The following is a 23,184-nucleotide window of genomic DNA, read 5'->3' as shown; positions in this document are numbered from 1 at the left end:
TTTCAAACAGTCATTGGACAGTACTTGTGCACAAATTACACACTGCAGTTGAGGTATATCTCCACTTCCATTATAAATAAAACCGAAATTCGAAGTATTTCTTTAATTTTGCAGGGTTAATAATGGCTTTATGTTTTTACTCACAACACCACCTCGATGTTCTTCAGCCCTTACGGTTGAACTTGTTGAAGGAAGTTCTGTATCATCATTCTGTGGGTTTTGTTGTTTTGATGCTGATGGTCGAATAAAAAATGCATCCATATCTGGTATTTATTGTGTGCGTTCCCAACGATTTCTCCTCTGCTTTGTAATCTGCCATGCTCCCGCTGAAATAGCTCTATTACACCATACATAACTGGAGAAAGTGTTATATAACCTGAGAATGGGTTAATTTCTGCGCATGCTTATGACATGCTGAAGATAATAGGTTTCAGCGTGTCATAAGCATGCAGGGAAAATAACACATTCTCTGGTTTATTTTGGAGGACCCCTTGAAACCTCCTCAAGGCCCACTAGGGGAAATCTTGGATCTCTTCCCTAGTCTAAAGTACTAATGTAGTCTTACACTGTCTACTTAAGCATTAGTGACCATAGATGAAGGCTCTTGTAGTTGACCGTGGCTGGAGTTATGCGTCCTGAGCCAAAGACGAGGGCTCTAATGAAAGTTAAGGTCCACCACCACATGAGACGTCATCGAGAGGACACTATCTCTGTTAGAAAACAATTGTTCTCATTATTTTATTTAAAACAACACTTTAATGCCTAGATTTACCTTGAACTTGAAACATTTTGGAAAACAGTCACGAAAATGTTCATGAAGGACCACATACATTAACTTTATTAAACAAATAACTTTTTACTTGTCAGGGTTGCTTATAGTTTATCTGGTCACTGCCAGATGTCTGAATCGAGCAATATTACTGAACTTGGTTTGTTGTTGTTGTTGTTGTTGAAAGAAGCTGATCTCCAGTCAAACTGAAAGGCTGGGGACTCGTTGATGCAGAAGTGGCAGGTACAGGACTGGTTGCTTACGTAGTATTGATTGGCTGGTTTTGGTGAAAAATTAATTTGGACCAATTTTGTCTTTGTTTAGCATTGGCTCACCAATAGAGCTTTCATTATGGTAAATCAAAATGAAAAAGCCTGTACTGCACCAAATGATTTACCATCTGATAGAAGCCTGCTAAAGCTGGAATCTGATTGGCTAATGGTACTGAAATGTTTTCTAATAAATTGTATTATTACCAGAATGTCACTAAAAAGTGCCCATCGACTAATAATAGAGACCATAACCTATACAATTCACAGGTTTTTGTGCTTCTAACCAATATTCCCAATCCTGATTTCCTTCAACTATGTATAGCTTCTGTATCAATAGCTTTCCCCTGGGTCATTGCTCATTCATCCTTAAAGCTATTTAATAATACATGGTCTTGTAATGATTTTACCAATAGAACAGACATTGATGAATTTCAATTCTGTTCCAAAGCAGTCCCTTTGAGAAGTAGGTATTGGATGACATTTGAGTATTTTATGGCTTTAGCCCATTGTTAATCTCAATAATGTCCTGTAGATACAAACAATAGCTACTGCAGCACTTTTTAAAAAGTAGACTGTAAAATGTCATGACTGAAACCCAAACTAAGCACTTTCAATGTTGTTTTACAACTGAGCCATCGTTTTTATACAGTGTGTCCCATTGTGACAGACAACAAATTAATCCTTGTCAACAATCTCCCTCCTGACCTGTGAGGGCGCTGTATAACAGGAACACTGTGCCCCGTACTGGATGGTTTGGCAGTTAATTCCAGGGTCAGTCAGAAGCCAGCCATCCAGGAAGGGGGCAGAGTCACAATACAAGAAGTCATCGCCTTAATACGGTAAGCAATGTGTCAGTCATGGATTGGAGGATATGTGACTGCACTAGCTATTGAAGGGGGCGTGACTAAGGGTATTTCAGGGGATGTGACAAATGTGTTTCTTTGTTATGGTTACTGCAAGGACTTGTAAAGGAGACCGTGTAAATGTACCGTGAGTGTTTCGTGTTTTGTTTGTTTGTTGTACTAACTGTTGTTATTTGTCATTGTTAGATGGCTAACAATAACCGGGAGCTGTTGCTACAAGCCAGCACCAAACCTGGACTACACTGCACCACTGTTTCAGGATCATTGTCTTGCACCACACCTGCACAAAGAGTACTCACTGTCTGGAGAAGTGATCATGGTTGTGTTGTGTGTTATTTTTAATAGTGTCTTATTATTTCGGGACTGCAACCCTTGTTTTGCACGGAGCGATACACATTGCTGTGTAGCGCCCATGCTTATTATTTAAGTGTTGTTGACATGCAACCCAGCCAAATAAAGAGCTGTTTAATTGTGTCTGTCATTTCCAGAGCACTACATCACCACTGCACCTGCGTACTGCAAACCACTCATTCACACCCACATATATAAATATTATTTTCAAAATAACCTTAGAGGGCCTTAACTAACTTCACCTCAGTAAAGTGGGAGACATTTTGATCCAAAATTTAAAGGAGACAATCAATCAATACAGTCTATACATTGTTGTTTTTCTTAAGTGGGATTTTTAGACATTTTTTTCATAAAACCATTTCTTATTAAAATGTGATTGTCCATCAACCAGCATGCCCCTAAATGAATCTCAACCAGATAAGGGTATACTTCCTATCACTCACTGTTGGGTCTGTTAAGGAGAATAGCCTCCAAATCAATCTCCACCACTTTTTCTGCAGGAAACAAAGTGGCAATCCCATTTGTTGAGAATTGTCTGCTTCCTCTGCTCTGTTGCTATGGTTTTTGGAAAACTGAGCTGTGTCAAGGTGTATGACCGTGAAGTATAGAACGTTGACATTCCAATTGTTTCTGTTGGTGGAGAGAAAAGGATCTCTGATTATTATGAGGCAGGGAATGTGGAGGCTGAAAAAGTAAAGCAATGGAAACGAGAAAAATAACGTATACATTTTACAATTGGTATTTTTATACAGTGGGATATATTCTTTGAGACTATAGTTACATTTTTGCTTGCTCAATGGATACTATTATTTATAGAATATATATGGAGGTTATACCAGTTGAAAATGTCAGATTTATGTTATTCATTAGCTTGAGATCTTTGAACAGATTCTTAGATTATATATATATATAGCATATCTGGTCAATAACCTTAATGTGTTTTGACTCCTAAACATCTGTTCCAATGATGTCACCTTAATTTGAGACAGAGTGCATAACCATGTTTACAACAACAAAATAAAAACTTAATTCATAGTCATTCCAACCATGTAGCATACAGTACACAAACTTACTTACATTGAATTAGGTTTGGCTGCAACCTTACAGGGTTCGGGAAGTGTGTTCATAGAAGGTAGTTCATCTGTTCTTTTCAAGTATAAAACTTGTTTTTAGATGTTTTCTAATAATACTGTACGCCTAATAAAAGCTGTTTTACTTTAAGAAATTAATTAGTTTAATACACTCAGAACAACAATGGCTCTCAGACTATGGTTTACTGTCCCCCTCAGAGGAGAAAGCGATATTGCAGACCCCTGTTCATGTCGTTATTTTAATAATGACATTGTGCTTACTTGAACTCCATCAGTTTTTTGCTATATGTTTCAATGTAAAGCCCATTTCACACTGGCATGCTCTAACCCGGGTCGAAACCTACCTGGGTCGGCTACGTGATTTCACACTGCTTTTGATAAAGCAGGGTTGACCTGGGGCCCGTTTCATGAAGGTCCTGTGATTGCGATGAGGTTGCGAGAATGCAGAGTTCGTCACTGCGTGCGTGTTCATAAAGCACTTCGCAAGTACCGTCGCTTGCAACCGCTGTTTTGCGATATGGCCTCAAAAAGATCAGAAACTCAGTAATCCACTTTAAAGCTCATAGAACGACTAAGTAATTACACAATGGCAGGGGTGCAAAGGAAAAACATTTTTTTCAAAGTAGAAATTGATACAATTATAGAAATGGTTGGCCAACACAAATCTATTCTATTTGGCAAGTTGTCTGGAAGTTCAACTAAGACAAGAAAAAAAAAAGTGACACATAATCACGGATGCAGTAAATGCTTTAAGGGTGGAGCAGAGAATGATACCTGAAATAAGAAAAAAAAATGGATAGCTCTTGTAACTACAACAATATATATATATAGTCACCTCCAGCATATATATATATATATATACATATACATATATATATACATATATATATACAGTCACCTCCAAAATTATTGGCACCCTTGATAAAGATGAGCAAAAAAGACTGTATAAAATAAATAATACCAGTACTGAGCTATATTGTAATTTACCAACATGTGGAATATATTTGACTTTATTAATGATTCAATGGAATCAACCAAAACTACACATTTCTCGAATTATAAATTTATTTCCAAAAAAATGAAGTGTCACAATTATTGGCACCCTTGTTTTCAGTACTTTGTGCACCCTCCCCTTGCAAGGATAATCTTTTTCTATAATGTTTAATGAGATTGGAGAATACATTGGAAGGGATCTTAGACCATTCCTCCATACAGAATCTTTCCAGATCCTTGATATCCTTTGGTCTGCGCTTATGGACTGCCCTCTTCAATTGAAACCACAGGTTTTCAATGGGGTTCAAGTCCGGAGACTGAGATGGCCATTGCAAGATGTTGATTTTGTGGTCAATTAACCATTTCTTTGTGGCTTTTGATGTGTGCTTGGGGTCATTGTCTTGCTGGAAGATCCACTTGTGGCCAAGTTTCAGCCTCCTGGCACAAGCAAAAGTTCTGTAATTCTCCAACTGTGGCCCCTGAATTTCCCTTTGACTCCCGAACCATCTGCCACACTGTGCGTGGGGGCAAGAGACACTTGCGTCCTCTACCAGGCAAGTTTACCACTGTTCCAGTGGTTTTGAACTTTTTAATTATTGTCCTAATAGTGGTAAATGGTATATTTAGTTTTTTTAGCTATTGTTTTGTACCCATTGCCTGATTTATGAAGGTCAACAACCATTTGTCTCTTTTCATTTGTGAGTTCTTTGCCTTTCCCCATGGTGATGGATGACAAATGGATTTCATATGCGTGTTACCTCATTTTTATACCCCAGTGAAACAGGAAGTCATGGAAGGCCACAATACAGTTCCTTAAGACTGAGATGAACTTAAAGAAGTAGAATGTTAATGCAGATTTAATTGTGTTTGATTTTATTTATATTTTCCCACATATTTGAGCATAAAATATAGCTCATTACCTGTGTTGTTTATTTTATACAGCCTTTTTTGCTCATCTTTATCAAGGGTGCCAATAATTTTGGAGGTGACTATATATATATATATATATATATATATATATATATATATATATATATATATATATATATATATATATATATATATATATATATATATATATATATATATATATATATTAGGGCTGTCAATTAATCACAGTTAACTTCTGTGATTAACATGTTAATTTTTTTTGGATATATATATTTTTTTTTTAACTCGTGTTAATTGCATTGCTGTGTCTTGAGCCTTTCAGCACACCGTAATTCAATCCCGGCTGTGACAATATTGTATTGAGTGTCTGAGTGCAGTTATTGTTTAAATAGAAAGTTAGTCACTGAACCACGTAATGGAGCAAAGCACTAGAGTTTTTTTATGTTCTGATGGCTCACTGGACAGAAAGGGCTTACTTGGCTGCTGTTGAAGTGAGTTCCAGTATCACACATGAGTACATCTAGTCTTCTGCGTGCTGAACACGCCTTCACTTCTCAAAGCACACTAGCAGCTCTTCTGTTACAGACACCAACAATACAAGAACAAATTAAACCCACCAGTTCAGACAGAAATTCAGGATCGCTGCAAGCCCATGAATCAAGCTGTATGATAATATAAGACTTTCCTTTTTTGCGCATAGCATGTAAAGCTTACCATTTTTTCTTGTTAGTTTGAAGTTTTTGAATATGATGAAAAAGTTGTTTTATGTTCTTTTCACAATTAACAATTTGCTAGAAGTACTTACTGTAGCTACATATTTATAATTGTATTAAAAAAAAACTAATTTCAGTGCACAATCACATTTAAAAATAGGTATCCTACTTATTCTGTGTTTATTCTGATCTCTGTATGCTGCTGATCAAGCTTGAACAGCACATTTTATTATGTTGGTTGTATTTGTAATCTCTAAATTATTGCCCCTAGTAAATTTTGGTGATGGTCTCAATGGGTACATTTCCTGGTTAAGTAAATACATAAATAAATACATTTTAAACAATTTTATTTACAGTTAAGTGTAACAGGGTCAATAATGCCCCTGTTATCATTCACATATTTATTTGTCACTTGTAGGTTCCCTTTCAATTAGAAGACAACCACCAACAATACTTTTGGGATATGCCTGCCACAGGTCAGGTATTCACTGAGCATTTTATATCAGAGCTGCCGATAGGCCCCTCTTGGGAGTGACATCCTCAGTCCCGTCTCCAGAGGGATCAAATAGTCACTCCACGGAGCTCACTTCCTCTTGCTTCTCACCACGGTAAGGTGAAGTACTAATCTGTCCATTTGCTGTGATTGAGTCTGTATGAAGTCACTCGAGTTTACTGTAGTTCCCCTGCTTTATTTCAAGAAAATGTGGCTGGAAGTTGGCTTGCCACTTCTCTGGAATCAGTAACTCAGCTTCTGTGAGCTGATCTAATCTTTGTGCAACCATGCTTCGTTAAATATTTCTCTTTTTCACAGTCTACCTGTCTGGCATGGTGACTGTTCTAACCCCACAGCTCAGCTGTTGTGTATGTGTGTTTTCTTCTACTGCTCTTTACAGTTTAAAATAAATAAATAAATAATAACAACTTAACAACGTGTGCTTCCTCCACTGGGTCCTGGTTCTACCTTACCTCGCTGTTGAGTAGACTTTATCTCAGTGTGTTGTGCCTTAAAAAAACCCACAACAATGCTCTTGACTGTCTCTTAGCAGTTCACCTGCCGCAGTTCTTTGAGCCTGTGCTCCACTCCGGTGTACGCTGCACGCTGCCCCGGTTGTGTGACTGCACGTGGTCCAGGCCAGGCTATTGCCAGCGCTGTGCACTTCTTTCTGTACTTGCTCTCCTGTTGCCTAACCGCAGCCACTCGAGCCTGTGTATCCACCCTTGTGTATACTACGCTCTACCCCAGGGGTGTGTGACTAGGCGCCGGTTCACAATACCCTCGGTGCTTGCGCCCTCGGTGCTTAGATGCTCCATGCGTTGGCGCCCCAGCTCTTCAGTACTCAGACGTTAGGTGCACCCGGTGCTTCGGCGCCCGCGGGACCTTGGACCCTCAGTGCCTCGGCGCTCCAGAATTTAGACACCCTCGGTGCTTGGTGCCACTCAGTGCTTCGGCACCCTCTGGGCCTCAGAGCCTCAGTGCACACAGTGCCCTCGGTGCTTCAGCGCTCCAGAGTTTAGACACTCTCTGTGCCTCGGCGGTCAAGTTTAGATGCCCTCAGTGCTTTGGCGCCTCGGGGCCTCAGAGCCTCGGTGCACATGGTGCCCTCACTGCTTCGGCACCCTCGGTACTCCAGTATTAGATGCTCCTCAGTGCTTCGGTCTTGCTGCACTCAGTGACGGTAGCTCCTTCCCTCTGGAGGAGGAAGAAGTAGATGGCCAGGAGCTAACCTTCGGGACGGGTCCCAGATCCGAGACAACCTCAGACGCCGGGCTTTCCCCTCCTTCAAGCTCAATCCCGGTGCTTATTGAGCGAGCCTCCAAGTTCCTCCGGGTACCTTGGACGGCAGCGCCTGAACTGCGCCGATTGGTCTTCAGGATGCAGGCTTCATTGCCCTGTCTTCAGCCCTTCCCGGCATTCCCTGATTTCCTGGAAGAGGTACGGTCCTCTTGGAACCACCCGGCCTTGGTGCCGAGTGTGGTGAAACGAGCAACCCCGCTGGCTTCTTTAGAAGGCGCTGGGGCGCTGGGCTTGGTGGAATTCCTACCAGTGGACTCAACCATTGCGGCCCTGGTGCAAGCCCCTCCAGTAGGGGGTTTACCTAAAGACCCTGCATGCCCCAATTGTTTCTACTAACTTGGCTTGTGTTTTTCAGGCACAATAAAAGCAGATAGAACTTGCATCAAAAACACAAGCCAAGTTAGTAGAAACAATTGGGGCAACCTTGACATCCATCGGTTTTACAGTTGTGCCTATTTGCTTTGTGCTGGGCAAGGTTACCTCAATGGTTTCTTGAAACTTGGCTTGTGTTTTTGATATCTACACTTTAAATGGCTGGGCACTTTTGGTTACTTGCCGTTTTTTCACATTTCCAATATGTTTTTGTTTCAGATCTTATACGGTATTATACTGTACTGCTTATGCTACTATAAGAAAACATTCCCTTAGGATCCAATAAGCATAACAGAAACTGTTATCACAATGTGTACTGTACAAGCACAGTATAGCACCCTCTGCTAAAGGAGAAATTTGCTCATGCTAGTAAAATGCTATGGTAGATAAATCTAATGGGTTTTCTCTAATGCAATAGAAAAAACATATGGTCAGTGCTCAGCTCTGAATTTAAATTGACTGAATCCAATGGCTTGTATTCAATTGATCTTATCAGCTGAGGATCTAAAGACATTGTTTAAATAATTAATAAAGTTCCTTTTGTGTGACATGCTTTTGAAAAGCAAACATCTTAACAGTGCATGTAAATCTCATTCAGATATATATAAAATTCCAGGAAAGATCATAATTTATTATTGTTTCTGGAACCATGGATAACCACCATGTGTAATAAAGTCACCAGCTTATTTTACCTTCGGGGCAGTATCTGACCAAGTCTGTGCAAGGTGGAATTTCTGTAATGAGGCCTTGTGTGCGCAGGTGATTTCTTAACCTGTTAAACAGTACGTTTGTTAGATATTTTCCATTACAAATCTTTAATAAAATCACTGTTTTAGTGGGGAGGAAATCACCATTTTTATGTTGGCATCATTATTTAAATCCATCTTGCTCTGATTGCAGAAACAACACATATTGTAAATCTGATCTCTTTGTGAAAAAAAGTGTACTATATTAATGTAATATATTGAACTATGAAATCCAGTATTTTTCATGTATTTTATGCTTTATTGCATACATAAAACATACAACATGATTTTGGTGCCAGGCTGCAACTAATGCACACACAAACTTGGCAATCTAAGCAGGATAATTCAATACAAAATGCATAGGGATACAAAACAGATGTACATGTGACAGTGGTATAAAACACTAGTAAAGATAAGATGTACACAGTAAGTAACATACCATACATATCCCCAGTGAAGGACATAAAAAATACATTCAAGATAGAAGTGAACCTGAATCCTTATCTCCACCGGTGTGAACGTCAAGCTGTTGTACAAAGCAGTGTAGTGCATGCATAATTATGCCAGAATAGCGTATTCTGTTTTATGAGTGTGTAAGTTATAGAAGCAGCCTAAGGCCAATGAAAAATAGGTTTAAGATGAAAAATGTATTCTTGCAAACCCATTTGGCTTCACAGGGGAACATCTGTAAATTCTGTTAAATTAAAAATGTGCGTTGGGTAACCTTTTTCGTTTGTTTATATACATTATAACCAAGTTAAAGAAATACACACACTGTGCACATTAAGACCAGCATGCATGTCTGTTCTTTATGATACAAATATTTCTCTGGTGTTGGATCTTTTTTTTGTTTTGTGTGTAAACTTAAAAAGCCTCCTTGAAACCAAGAAGATATTTATTTAAGATAGAAAGGGTTAGAAAAACAACAACTGGATATTGTGGATAGGTGCCAGCACTTCAGGATCAGGGTGAAACACCTTCATCATAGCCTGGTTTTAGAGGTATTATTTTAAAACTGTAAAGTGTTCCTAGTATGTACTCACATCGATTATTTGTTTTGTGAGGGCTAAAGGGGTTTGTGCAATAGAAGAAAATAAGTCAATTTGTGTCATAGACATATGTTCGATCCACAGCCTTGCAATTCTTTTAGATTGAGTGAGACAAGGTCACCTAACAAACATCTCTAGGTCGCCATTATTTTTGCTGAATTTTGGAACTGGATTGTTAGATAGCTTATTCATATTCTGAAGGTTAAGTGATCTGCAATATAACCAGTTCTATAACTGAAGTGGCCTGACAACATGATAAACTAAAACGTATGATTTCCTTTCAAGGTTTCTGCACTGCTTTATGTCATTGAATATGTTTTTTCAGCTTTAAAAAACATCATTGTTTTATTGCCTGACTATGGAGGCTGTGTGGTCCAGTGGTTAAAGAAACAGGCTTGTAACCAGGAGGTCCCCGGTTCAAATCCCACCTCAGCTGCTGACTCATTGTGTGACCCTGAGCAAGTCACTTAACCTCCTTGTGCTCCGTCTTTCGGGTGAGACGTAATTGTAAGTGACTCTGCAGCTGATGCATAGTTCACACACCCTAGTCTCTGTAAGTCGCCTTGGATAAAGGCATCTGCTAAATAAACTAGTAATATATATATATATATATATATATATATATATATATATATATATATATTCCTTTCGGCCTTGTATTCGGAAGACTGCACAAGATGGTGCCATTAATCACAATATTAAAAAAGGTTTTTAGGTATGTGTTTCCTGCTGTCATTTATTTATATGTCATTAACTTCTCTTAAAGTGAACATAATGAAAAGAGCATTTTTGTTAAAACATTTTAGTACAATTATTTTCAAAGATCACATAACTTAAATAGTGTGTTCTCTATGATTCCTAGCAAAAAACTAAAACACAATTTCATACAGATTTCATAATGATGATAGAACAGGGTTCTGTGGCTAGGTTATCTTATTATACTGTTATCACAATCACACAACTCTTCATCTGTGTTAGACTACTGCATCTATTTCAGGAGGTGTATATTTTGCATGTTTGATATACTCTTTACAAGAGATCTTTGTATCTGTTCAGCTTTGATGAGTATAAATTGTAGCATATACTTTAGGATACTTACATTAATTCCTTTATCGAGACCCATTGTATAACTAATTTTGTGATTCATATCATTACATCAATCAATCAATATTTATTTTATATAGTGCCTTTCATAGTGGACCACCATCACAAAGCGCTTTACAAGATAGTGAGGAACAATGCATAATACATTAAATACAGTGAAATACAGGGCATAGTACATTAAATACAACAGTAAAAAAAACAATGCAAATACATTAAATATAGGCATAATACATTAAATAAAAGGCTAGGATGTGAATTCTAAATATTGTGGATGCATGTGTCAAGCAGAATTATATGAATAAGATGGAGTGAAAAACCTGAAATCGCAATTTAGACAACAGCTAATAACAGATATCAGGCTTAGAGAGCATTAAAAGCAAGAGAGAACAAGTGGGTCTTCAGAGTTGATTTGAAGCGAGCGATTGTGGGAGCTGCACGCACTAAAGCTGGGAGAGAGTTTCAGAGAGTCGGGGCCATGAAACTAAAAGAGCACTCGCCGAGTGTGGTGCACTGTGAGGCATGTGAGTAACAATGGAATGTCCAGACAGTAATTTACGTGTAACAAGATAAAAGTTTTTATTAATATTATTAGTTACACGGTCAAAATAAAACAACACAAAAGAATGGCGTGAGGGAGGGGGTGCTGGAATAATGGTAAAACAAAGGGTTTGGAAACTTCCTTGGTCCTCTTCACAATATCCCCGGTCATAAAAAGGGGATAAAACAGAAAAGAAAATGTTAGTGTGTATTCCGCCCCCGTGCAGACAAAAATGAAAACAAACAAGCCAAATTCTTCGTCTCTCCCTCCGCCTATTCACCCCACCTATGCTTTCTAGGACCAACCCCGAACACAGTAGTACGTTCCCTTTAGTATGCAATGCTCCGCCCCTGTAGTCAGTGGAACACCAGTCCCCAACTGACAAGTGTCCTTTTAACTCACTTGACTCCAGTGGCTGGAATTTACATACTCGTACTTCCGTCCCTCACCAAGGTGCCGCCCCTCATAAAGATGACTTTCGTCATGGTCACGAGACCTTGGTAAGGGAAGTCCCGAGTTGGTTTGATGCCTTCTACTGTCGGGAAGCTGAATTACAGACCGAATCCCCTTTGACTCATCACACGCACTTTTGCTTAGGTATAACAAGCAAACCAGAGTCAGAGGACCTCAGCTTACGTGCAGGGACATAGCGGGTCAGCAGGTTGGAGAGATACTCTGGACCTGTGTGTTGAAGGGCCTTGTAGGCAAGCAGGAGAATTTTGAAAGTAATCCTGAACTTTACAGGTAGCCAGTGCAGCTGGGCAAGACAGGCGGTAATGTGATCATGTCTTTTACATCTGTTAAGGATCCTAGCAGCGGCATTTTGAACCAAATACAATAGTTTATGGCACGTGACGGAAGACCACTGTAGAGAGAGTTGCAGTAGTTAAGTCGAGAGGAGATAAACGCATGACAGAGTATCTCTGCATCTGGGAGGGAAAGGTAGGGATGGTCCTTTGAGATGTTTTGGAGGTGGTAGAAGGAGGATTTGACTACAGAGGAGATTTGGGCATCAAAGGAGAGGTTACTATCCAGAAGTACACCAAGGCTTCATACAGTGGGGGAAGGCAGCAGCAGACAATTTCCGAGGTTCAAGGAAGCAATATTGAGATTCTTGAGTTGAGTTTTTGATCCTGCTAGAAGTTGTTCAGATTTGTTGGTGTTCAGCTGAAGAAAATTGGCAGGCCTCGATGTCTTGGATGTAAGCTGAGAGTCAGACCATGGCAGAGGGACATCCAGGGTCTAGTTTTAGGTAGAGCTGAGTGTCATCTGCATAGAAGTGAAACATGAGGCTATGTTGGCGGATGAGGTCACCCAAGAGAAGCATGTAGATGTTGAAGAGAAGAGGCCTGAGAACAAACCCTTGAATGACACCGCAAGTGACTGGGTTTGCTTCAGCACTGATTCCATCATAGAAAACAGACAGCATGCGTCCAGATAGGTAAGAGGACAGCCAGGAGAGACAGGTTCCAGAGATCCCAGCTTACTTCTGAAGGCGGGCAAGAAGAATGCTATGATCTGTGGTATCAAAAGCAGCAGTTAGATCAAGGAGGACAAGGACAGAGGGAGCAGCAGCAGCAGCATTAAGCAGAAGATCATTTACAATCCGGAGCAGAGCAGTTTCAGTACTGTGATGTGGCTGGAAGCCAGACTGCATACCAGATAGACGGATACCAGATAGACTAGCAGCAAATATTTAAGAACGCCAAAATCTTCGGAATGGGTGCCTACGGGCTCAATGCAACATGAATAGGACAGGTGCCAGTTGATCTGACTACTAATATACAAATAAGGAAGATACAAATAGGGGAAGTTCTGAGATAAGGTTAGTAGATACATGGTCCTAGATATCTCAGAAACAGGTGTGTATTGTTGGTGCATGGAAATGCTTTAATTATACTGCATGATGTAGTCATAAACAAAAAACAGCTCTACATTTTTAGCCCTACATTTTGAGTTTCTCTATAGCAGAAAGGAAAAACAAAACATAAAGGCATTCCAAGGAAACTGTGTCCTGAATAGTTATGTTTAGTGTTCATTATTCACTGTCACATTATAGTCGACATGTTCATATTTCAATATCAGACATATTTAGATATGCCAGTTCAACCCATGAGTGCTTTAGAATTAGTCCAACCCAAGGCAGCCCTTGGCCACAAAAGTGACTAATAGTCAGTTTAGAAAGAGAAATGCAGCTTTTGTTATAATTCCAAATTACTGATGTCATATGAGCAGCTATGAAAAGGTTATGAGGAGAACAGACTCAGGTCAATAAATGTAAGTGTACTTTCAGTGTTTACCTTAAATCTAAATGATATGCAGTCTGTGGAAAGTAGAAAATCACATTGCAGTCATGAGATAGCATCGGACATTTCGAAATCTTCTGTTTATATTACTTTGGTAGCAGACAAAGATCATGTTTTGATACAGGGCTTCATTGTAACAGCTGTGGAGTGCTGCCTCATTTTATCTCATATCAATGCCTGTGTATCTATGTCAGATTAAAAACAGCTACATACAGTTTTTAATAGTTTTAATCTTGTCATACAACTGTATTTTGAGTTACTGGAGAACATATGGTATACCATTGTGCACTTCAGATTTCAACAGCATTAGATCTGTTGTATTATTGTATTGTATATCTATAAGTATTCTTGCTGGACCAGTTTTTAAAGGTCAAACATTTGATATTATATTTGTTAAAATGCCTTTAAATAGGTTCTGTCTCATTGAAAGTTAAACTGTGTCTTGGTCAGGCATCAATCAAAATAAAGCCAAGCTGCCATGACTTTTGATTAAGTCAGAGGTTCATTTTAAAAACGTGTTAAATTATTATTATTATTATTATTATTATTATTATTATTATTATTATTATTATTAAATTTAGAGTGACAAATTATTATTTTTATTTATTTTCCCCCCAATTTGGAATGTCCAGTTATGTTTTTTCTCCTCACTGCAGTGAGTCCCCACACAGCACAGATGTTCTGAGGGTGTGTGAGCGTCCTCCGATCTCACAAGCCTAAAACCAGAATCACTTTTACACTAAACAATCCAGAGCAGAGGTGGGCAGGCTACCGATCACTGAGAACAGAGACCAGCCCTGCCTCTTTTCCACTCTGAATGTGCTTGGTGTCTGGCCAGTAGGGTTCGCTGTTGCACGATGAAGAGAAGTCCTTGTCGGTTTCCCATCCCCCACCCCGGGAGTGTCAGAGCCAATGTTCCGCCCCCTTTGGAGTCGCCGCAAAGTTCGACCTCTTTGCAGCCCAGACGCAAACTGGCGCCGTCCAAGCTGTGTGACTCCCTGGCAGCGCTTTAACTGAATGAGCCATTCAGGAACCCCAAAATGTGTTAAATTATTAAACAGTATTTAGGGCTATCCGAATATAATCATTTTTAGGATGATATTCACACATGGTTAAATATTAATCCAGACAAATACGAAGCAGTCTCATTACAAGTTTAATATGATCATAGTCATTTTTATTTATTGCATTTCCTTTAAACTAATTTGTTTCTCCCCCTTTCACCATATTCTGAGCTCCGAACTGACAATAAATCTTCAATTCCTTTTTACTGTACAGGTTGCCTGATTGGCGCTGACCTGTCTAATCACAGCAATTCATTTGAGAAAATCCAGGCTATATTAAATTATCTATGCTGGTTGAAGGGATCAGATAAATCCCTGTGTTCAATAAACCAAAGCGCTTTGCAGACTGCAATCATTCTTAACTGGTGCACTCATTCAGATCAGTCTTTGCCTAATCCAGAAAATGTGTTGGGCCTATGAATTTGCTTGCTTGTGCAATCTGAATATTGCTGTAAGGTGGCTTTATGCTTAGCAAGGTCGTTCTTAAACATAAACTCCTTATTTTTTTCACATTTCTAAAGTACATGAGGTTTTGCTTGGCCAGCAAGGTAGCTACAGTATGGCCATAGATGTTTTTTTGACATACTGTATTATATGAATATAAATACCATTATTTTACTTATGCTGGTGTTTACCAACCGAGAATGATTTGTTTATTGCATTATGTAGATCATTTAAATAGGTCTATATGTACATTTTAGAATAAACATTAGGATCTTCATTCATAAATGTGGACCCTTACGCAGTGATCATGTCCTTCTGTCTGTCTGTCACACTGTGCATGGTGAACACAGCAATATATCTGCTTTAATTTTTTTCCATTAACTTCTATCCTTCTATTGATCAGTTTGTATTTAGGTATAATTGTATGGAGTTTTCAATTTCTAATAGCAGGATGTTTTATGTGTGTGTTTTATTTGCTAGAACAAGAATCAAGAGAAACTGTGACTTGGGTCAGTCATATGGTAATCTCCTGATGCTGGTAAATTATTATGGCAACATGCTGCAATTGGTCTCCTCCAAATGCCTTTTCTATGCATATTTGGTCACAAACCAATTGAACAGATTTCTGTATCCATGGCAGCCTGTGCACATTCATAGCATATGATGCAGTTAGTTCCTGTGAAGCAGTTCCAGTTGTCTAATTAGTTTCTCTGTGACGTATATACAGTGAATACAGACACATGAATGAAATGTAATTAGCTAAAGCTTTTTGGTAAAATAACAAAAAATTACATATCAAATTGTTATTATTATTAAGGACAATTAAAGACTAAGGGGGGCATGTATCAAGATCGACCGACGCAGCACTAAATTGGCAGAATGTAAAGTAGAGCTCTGCCATGGCACACATTTTATCCCATCCTGAATGTATTAACTGGCCCAAAATTAATGAGGCACGGCTACCACATTTAAATGCGACAATTCCACTGTGTTGGTGTTCTGAAGCCCTCAAAATGGGCTACGGTAGCACAGATTAACAGACTAATCTGAAAAGATAGCACCTCCCCTCCAAATGGGCTGCCTCAATTGAACAATAGGTAGGTCATTTGGAAAGGCAATGACCCGTGTTGACTAAGTGCCTTAACTTTATATTATATTATTATTATATGCTGGATAAACCAAACATACATAATGAAAAGGATATAATGAACCAAGTTTATTATACGACCAATACAAACAATTGTACATAATGAAATAGCCGGTATTGACCTATAATTTAATCCTCAGGGAAATCAGAAAGGGTAATGCAGACCCTAAATAATCTCCCTTCTCAGTATTCTCCCTCTGTTCCTGGGTTGTTCAGGAAGGTTAGGACTGAGCATGCACTCTCCGTCGTAAGAAATGGCCCTGAAAATTCACAATATTTCTCCCGTGTTTAATTTTTGGTGATTAGAGTCAGCCAACACAGACCATGTTTCCAGCAGAAGTTTGTTACATTTTTAAAGATTGTTTCAATAGCGAATCGAGTTACAATGTACATTTTTTGAGTAGCTAGGCTAAATGTTAAAATGTTTCAGTCTTGGTTTTTGGGTGATGTTCTTGAAGAACTATGAATGGCTTGCACCCATATAATGTAATTCCTTTACACCAGACCATGAGGCTTTACACTTGTGTTCTACAAAAAATATTGTAATAACGGTTAGACCATGTAGGGTTGTGTTAATATCCTAACATCCTAGTGTATACAATCAATGTATGAGCTATAATAAAAGCAGATTACAATTTTAATGACACTCTGCCTGTAGAAAGCCCTATGTCAGGTTATCAAATTATTATTAAAGGTTTCTTCTAATACCTTAGTTACAGTACATTACTTCTAAAACTGTTTTTATCCTTTATAATGCATAGATGTATAGATGTATTATTAATAATTGATAATGGAATTATAGTTTTCATTTACCTGTGAACCACATAATTGAAAAGCCTTTGATCATTTTTGAAGGTAAATTAATCCAAAAGTGAAGAGCTAATTACATAATGGGAGCTATTTTGCCAGAGACCGTGGAGCTGCAGGACTTAAGCAGCTTCAATAAAGGTCACAGGCTTTGCAGATGAGACCAGATTTCAGCAACACAGACAATGGTTTTATCATATCTAAATGTGGAAATTCTTACATATAAAGGTACGTTATTCTTATTAGCCCCGATTTTCATATCCTTAAACCTGTACTGAACATTGAAGTAGAAAATAGGGTCACCAAGACAACTAATTCAAACTCATTTTAAAGCACTCATTTCTTATTAATAACAGTGCTTGTTTTAATTAATTCTAGGAGTTACAGTTGTCGGAGTATACTTCATGATAGCTTTTACTTACATTCAAGCTGAAACGTTATGCTGTCAGATTCATGAAAAGCATGCAGGCCTCAGCTCTCTCTGCAGCAGAGTCCTATCACTCCCTGGGTGTTTCTTCTGTTTTGTACAGTGCTTTTCTTTGAGATGGAGAGTATAATCCAGACATATAAACAGTTTATAAAACCCTGGGGATGAGTAGCTGAGTACAGCAGTCAGGACTTAAAGAAAATAATCAGAAGTTTCTGACGTAATTAAAAAGGTTGGCATGTGACAGCTGACTACAAGTTACCAGGAATACTTTGATGTTCATCTATAAAGTATGTCAGTAACATGCATCCCCCGACATGGTTGCAAATTAACAAAAAGTTGATGACGACAGTAAAGAACAGCATAGAATAAGAAATGGAAATGACAGTTTAATGAGAATTTGATAAATGGTTCAAGATACAAATGAGGTGTTTATATCATGGTGTATTAAAATGAGTGATTTACGATAAGTGGAATAAAGTATTGTGTCCTCAAGATAGGTGTAAAAATGTAAGTGTGACATACCGATGTATGTATGTATAGAGAGACTATCAGATTACTGAATAATGTTAATACCAAGTTTCATTACAAATGAATACGTGATTTTACAGAAATGCAAAAGTGTGAAATACAAATGGACAAATCAGACAGACACGCCCATATATCCTCAGAATCTCATACTCTCAAAAATGTATCCTAAATAATACAGTTTCATGACTGGATAAGCAATTTTGCAGATAAATGTATGCACAACCAGATTCGCATAGCTGATTACCAAGGCGGGGGGCGGGGTAAGCACTTCTGAAAATACATATTTACTGTAACCATACCACGCAATATACACAACATAACTGTGTATCTGGGTTATCCGATATTGCCTCCCAGAATGCGACTAGAAAATGTGTAGATAAAGCCAGCACCATCCCTTTGGCACACGATTTAGAAAGCACATCAGCACAACAACAAAAAAGCCAACATCTGTGTACGGTTCTGAGGATTTTTCAAATTGAAAAAAGTACCCAACCATGAACACCTAGTTAAACTTGAACATGTCAGAATTCATAGACTCAAAACACCCCCTGAAGGGCTTAACCCGAGCGACAGCACTGAAGGAATAAGGTAGGACATGGCGTTGTTACTGCTCACATAATTACTCACCTTGAGAGAGAGCAGAAACTTCTGGCTGGGGGACCTCACATCCAAAGTGTTCAATCGCGTCAGTATAATTAAATCTTTAGAGTGTCTTACTGCTTTTACAAAACTGCTTGTTAAAGAACAACTAACAAGAACAGAGTGTGTTATTGTTCCATATTCAGTAATCCATCTGAAAGAAAGTGGCATTGGCTTTAGTGTCAATATAAGATCATAACAGCAAGCCAATCAATAGCAGGATTTAATAAACATGGAGACTGTGATAGTTCTGATTGGCTAACATCATTATTAAAGGTCTATTATATTCAGTGTCCCTACACTAACTCCAAATATACATCTGTAATAAATTAATGATAGTGTTGTTGTTGAATACAAAATAATTGCTTTTATCTGAAGGAGAACAGTTCACTGTTATTTTTCAGTCATCAATAACAGTTATCATCCTCATCACTGTGAAACAGCATTTTATTCATCATTATTTAGCATCAGCATATTTTCAGACAGAAAATATGCAAATAATGTAATGAATAGCCTGGTGTGAAATGTATGAAAACCATGCAATCAAAGATTAAAGCAACCTAGTTATACACCATAGCAGGAAGCATGTGGATTTTGTAATTAGCCTTTAATCCTGAGAAGCCTTATCACCTTGGATTTTGATCGCTTCAGATATTGGAAACTGTGTGAGGAGGAGAGGGAGTGACCTCAAGGAAAAAAAAGGTTCTGTAAAAGGGCAAACGTTCCAGCATTGGACTCTCATGTTTGAGGCACAGACCATCATTCAGATGAGATGTTAAATCTAAGTCTTTGCTGCTTCATGGATAATATGGATAAATACTGGAGGAAATCAGAATAGGAAAAATGCATTGTTGAATTTAGTATTCAGTAGATATGGAACAACGAGACACGGCACTGTGGGGCTTGGAATTGCACCTGCTGCACACACAACAGCACTTTGTATTCTGCAGAAGCCCCACCCCCAACTCCCTCTTTTTATTGTGCAGAAGCCCCACCCCCAACTCCCTCTTTTTATTGTGCAGAAGCCCCACCCCCAACTCCCTCTTTTTATTGTGCAGAAGCCCCACCCCCAACTCCCTCTTTTTATTGTGCAGAACCATTTTCTTTGATGGGGAGGACAGACATTGACAAAGCATCCCCTTGCAGAGAGCAGTTCTGCACTAAAAGCTCATTATAAATACTGCCCACTGGAGATTACACTGTCACAGCCTTGGCCCCACCACTCTAGTGTGGTGCTGGTGAGGTTGTACTGATAGCAGACACATCACTGGTTTATTCTTCAAAGCACCTCACAAACTCCTTTCAACCAACTCAGCTTTCAGCTCTGGAACAGTCATGTTTTTGTTCAGTAAGAATACCTGCAATATGTCTAGCATAAATTAAAAAGCAAAATACACAATTTCTAGCAATTTAACAAATAACCTTTATAAAAAAAAAAACAACAACATTTAATTTGAAGAATTTGTTTATGACAAAGGTATTTGTGTGTCCTCCTTTTGCTTTTATTATGGCTTTCAGATGTTTTGATAATTCTTAACCAGAACCGGTATGTTACATCTTGCTGGTGAAATCTGGGCCCATTCTGGCTTGCATATGTCCTTCACTTCAGACAGATTGCTTACACAATGCTTGCCTACACAGCATTTCTATTGGACCAAGATCTGGAGATTGCGAAGGCAATAACAGAACTTTTATATTCGTTTTCAAGAATTCCAGACTGGACTTAGCCATATGATCGTTGTCGTGTTGGAATATAAATTGCCTGTCAAATCAGACTACAAGCAGATGGTCGCTGTGGAATGTTTTTATACATGGCTGCATTCATTCTATCTTCAAATCACAAGATTGTCTCCAGTCCCTGATCTGCTAAAACACCCCCCATGATTGAACCACCTCCATGGTTTAACTGTAGGTACAAGGTTTTCTTCATTATGGGGATGATTAGGGATGCTGAGATACAAATGCCACACCATCAGTAACAGATCCAAAATATGCTGTTCAGTCCAAACATTATTTATTTAAAAAGGTATAACTTTATGGGAGTATGGGCTTACTAATGACCTTTTTACACCATGGCAACCAACAGGCATCTTTTTTCCAGATCAATAACTCATATTTAATCATATAGTACATATACATGTGTCTGCTTCATAGCCTTGTGTCAGACCTAAAAGGCAATCTGTATTTACATGTATACATTACAGGAGAGAGACAAGAGATTCAATGTTTTCTGGGAATAATATAAAAAAGTCACCTAACCAGTCTGAATCAGTATTTGCCCCACCACACTAATAAAGATTGCACACCTAACACAAACAGGACATACCAATATGACAGCTAGGAACTCAGTAGAGCTATAAATTATCAAAGTTGTTATTTAGAGTTATTACAGTTTGGTGCATTCTGTAAAGTACATATTATTATACTGACCTTGTTTGTAGTCCTGTGTCTGACTTCAGCTTCATTCTGTAATTTACTCAAAAGCTACTACTACAAAAAGCATTTGTTTACTGGAAGGAGATTTAAAAATTACAGAAATGTGCCATTTGTATTAATAAAAGCTATGCATACTACCGTCAGCACTCACATATCCGACCCTATACAATGTTGACTTCAGTGACTGTTAAATGAGTGTGATGCATATCTAATTATTTCATTTTGTTCTGTTCCAACCCTTGTCTGTTTTTTCAGGGAACACAAAAAAAAAATACAATGTCAGAAATACATAGCTGAAAGGGCAGTGTTTTAAAATAAGTAGGCTTCCATTTAGATGTACTGTAGTTGTTTTGTTGGTACAGTACTATATTTTCAACAGAAGTAGTATTTTAATTCAGAACGATATGATTCTGAAAATATCACTTGTCAAAAGAGACGACTGTGGACACGTGGACTGTAATACAGTACATATTTTGAAATCCAGTATGTATTGTAGCAGTATGTAAAACTCCCCATTAACGATTCAACAGCAAAATTAAATCAAAATGTTACCTATGCACAGAACTGTGTAAAATGTAAAATGCAATTTAGCAAAAGATTAAAAAAACAACACCAGTTTCCAGAATTAAAAAAGTATCCAAAGTCAGTATTCAAAATTGCAGAATATAGTGCTCGATCGGCCGTAATATCACAGTTCGCTTGCAAATGACAATGCACAAAAGCAACTAAAGATCAGGTTAAAAAAAAAAAAATGCATCAGTAGCTTGTCTCGTTCACTTTGTTTTTGCTGTATTTTCGTCATGTGAAATTGGAGGAAGTGCTGTGTAACTCCACAATAAAGACAGACTGATTTGGCATGCGAGACAAAAAAATAAAAAATCGCGGGCTGTGACGGATAAACAAGTACATTTTAACATTGAAGAGATGGGCTTTGTATCAGAAAACTGGTGATGGAGTCAGAAATCACGTGTGACGGGTAAGTGCATCAATTTATTACACACATATATATATAAAATAGGAATTGATTTTATTCTTAATACAAGGGTGGCAAAACGCGACTGACGTGTATCTGGTTAACGGATATCTGAGTGCTGACTGTATACTGTATATGTACAGGCATATACAACATCCTTAAATGCACAATGTGTGTCCATGGTTGTTAAATTTTGCATAAGAATCTGAAATAAAAGGCAAATTGCCAAGTTACCTGGTTTAATAAAACATTCACCTGTGGGAGCTGTAAATCATCTCGAATCAATTACAATAATTGACTGTAGTTATCATGTACTGAAGCTTCATTTGTGATTTTTAAAGATTAGTAATATTAATTATTAGTACCAAATGGTTAAGAACGTACATATTGTGTTTGAAAGAATCTGGGTAAGTTGTTTAGAATTACCTGCCAATGATTCTTAAATTAAACAGAAAAACAAAAAACAGAAAACAAAACATGGCATTCTATAAGGGCCATGCTAGCTGATTCATCAGTGTGGAGTCACACATCACAACATGCAGAACTGTCTTCAGAAGCTTTTTTCAGGCTTGAGTGAATAGTAAGCAGCCTGGATGCAGGAGATGAGTAACTGCTTGTATAACCTGGCCGTCAAAAGATTCCTCAGTTCATATGAAGACAAACAAAGACCAAAGTGTTATCAACAAGGACAGAATAGCAATTTTGATCCAAGCGAGGATGGAATTGTACTAACCAAAAGAAAGGTAATAAGATGAAGATTACCTGTAATATGGTTTCTTCGTAGGATGATTAACTCCATAGTGTGAACTCCTGGTCTCCATGTTGCTTAGTCAGGAGGAATAAACTGATCTCTTATCCAGAGA

The sequence above is a fragment of the Acipenser ruthenus genome, chromosome 12 (genome assembly GCF_902713425.1).
Source record: "Acipenser ruthenus chromosome 12, fAciRut3.2 maternal haplotype, whole genome shotgun sequence".
Classification (NCBI taxonomy): domain Eukaryota; kingdom Metazoa; phylum Chordata; class Actinopteri; order Acipenseriformes; family Acipenseridae; genus Acipenser; species Acipenser ruthenus.
The sequence above is the reverse complement of the archived record's forward strand: the minus strand, read 5'-3'. Positions refer to the sequence as shown.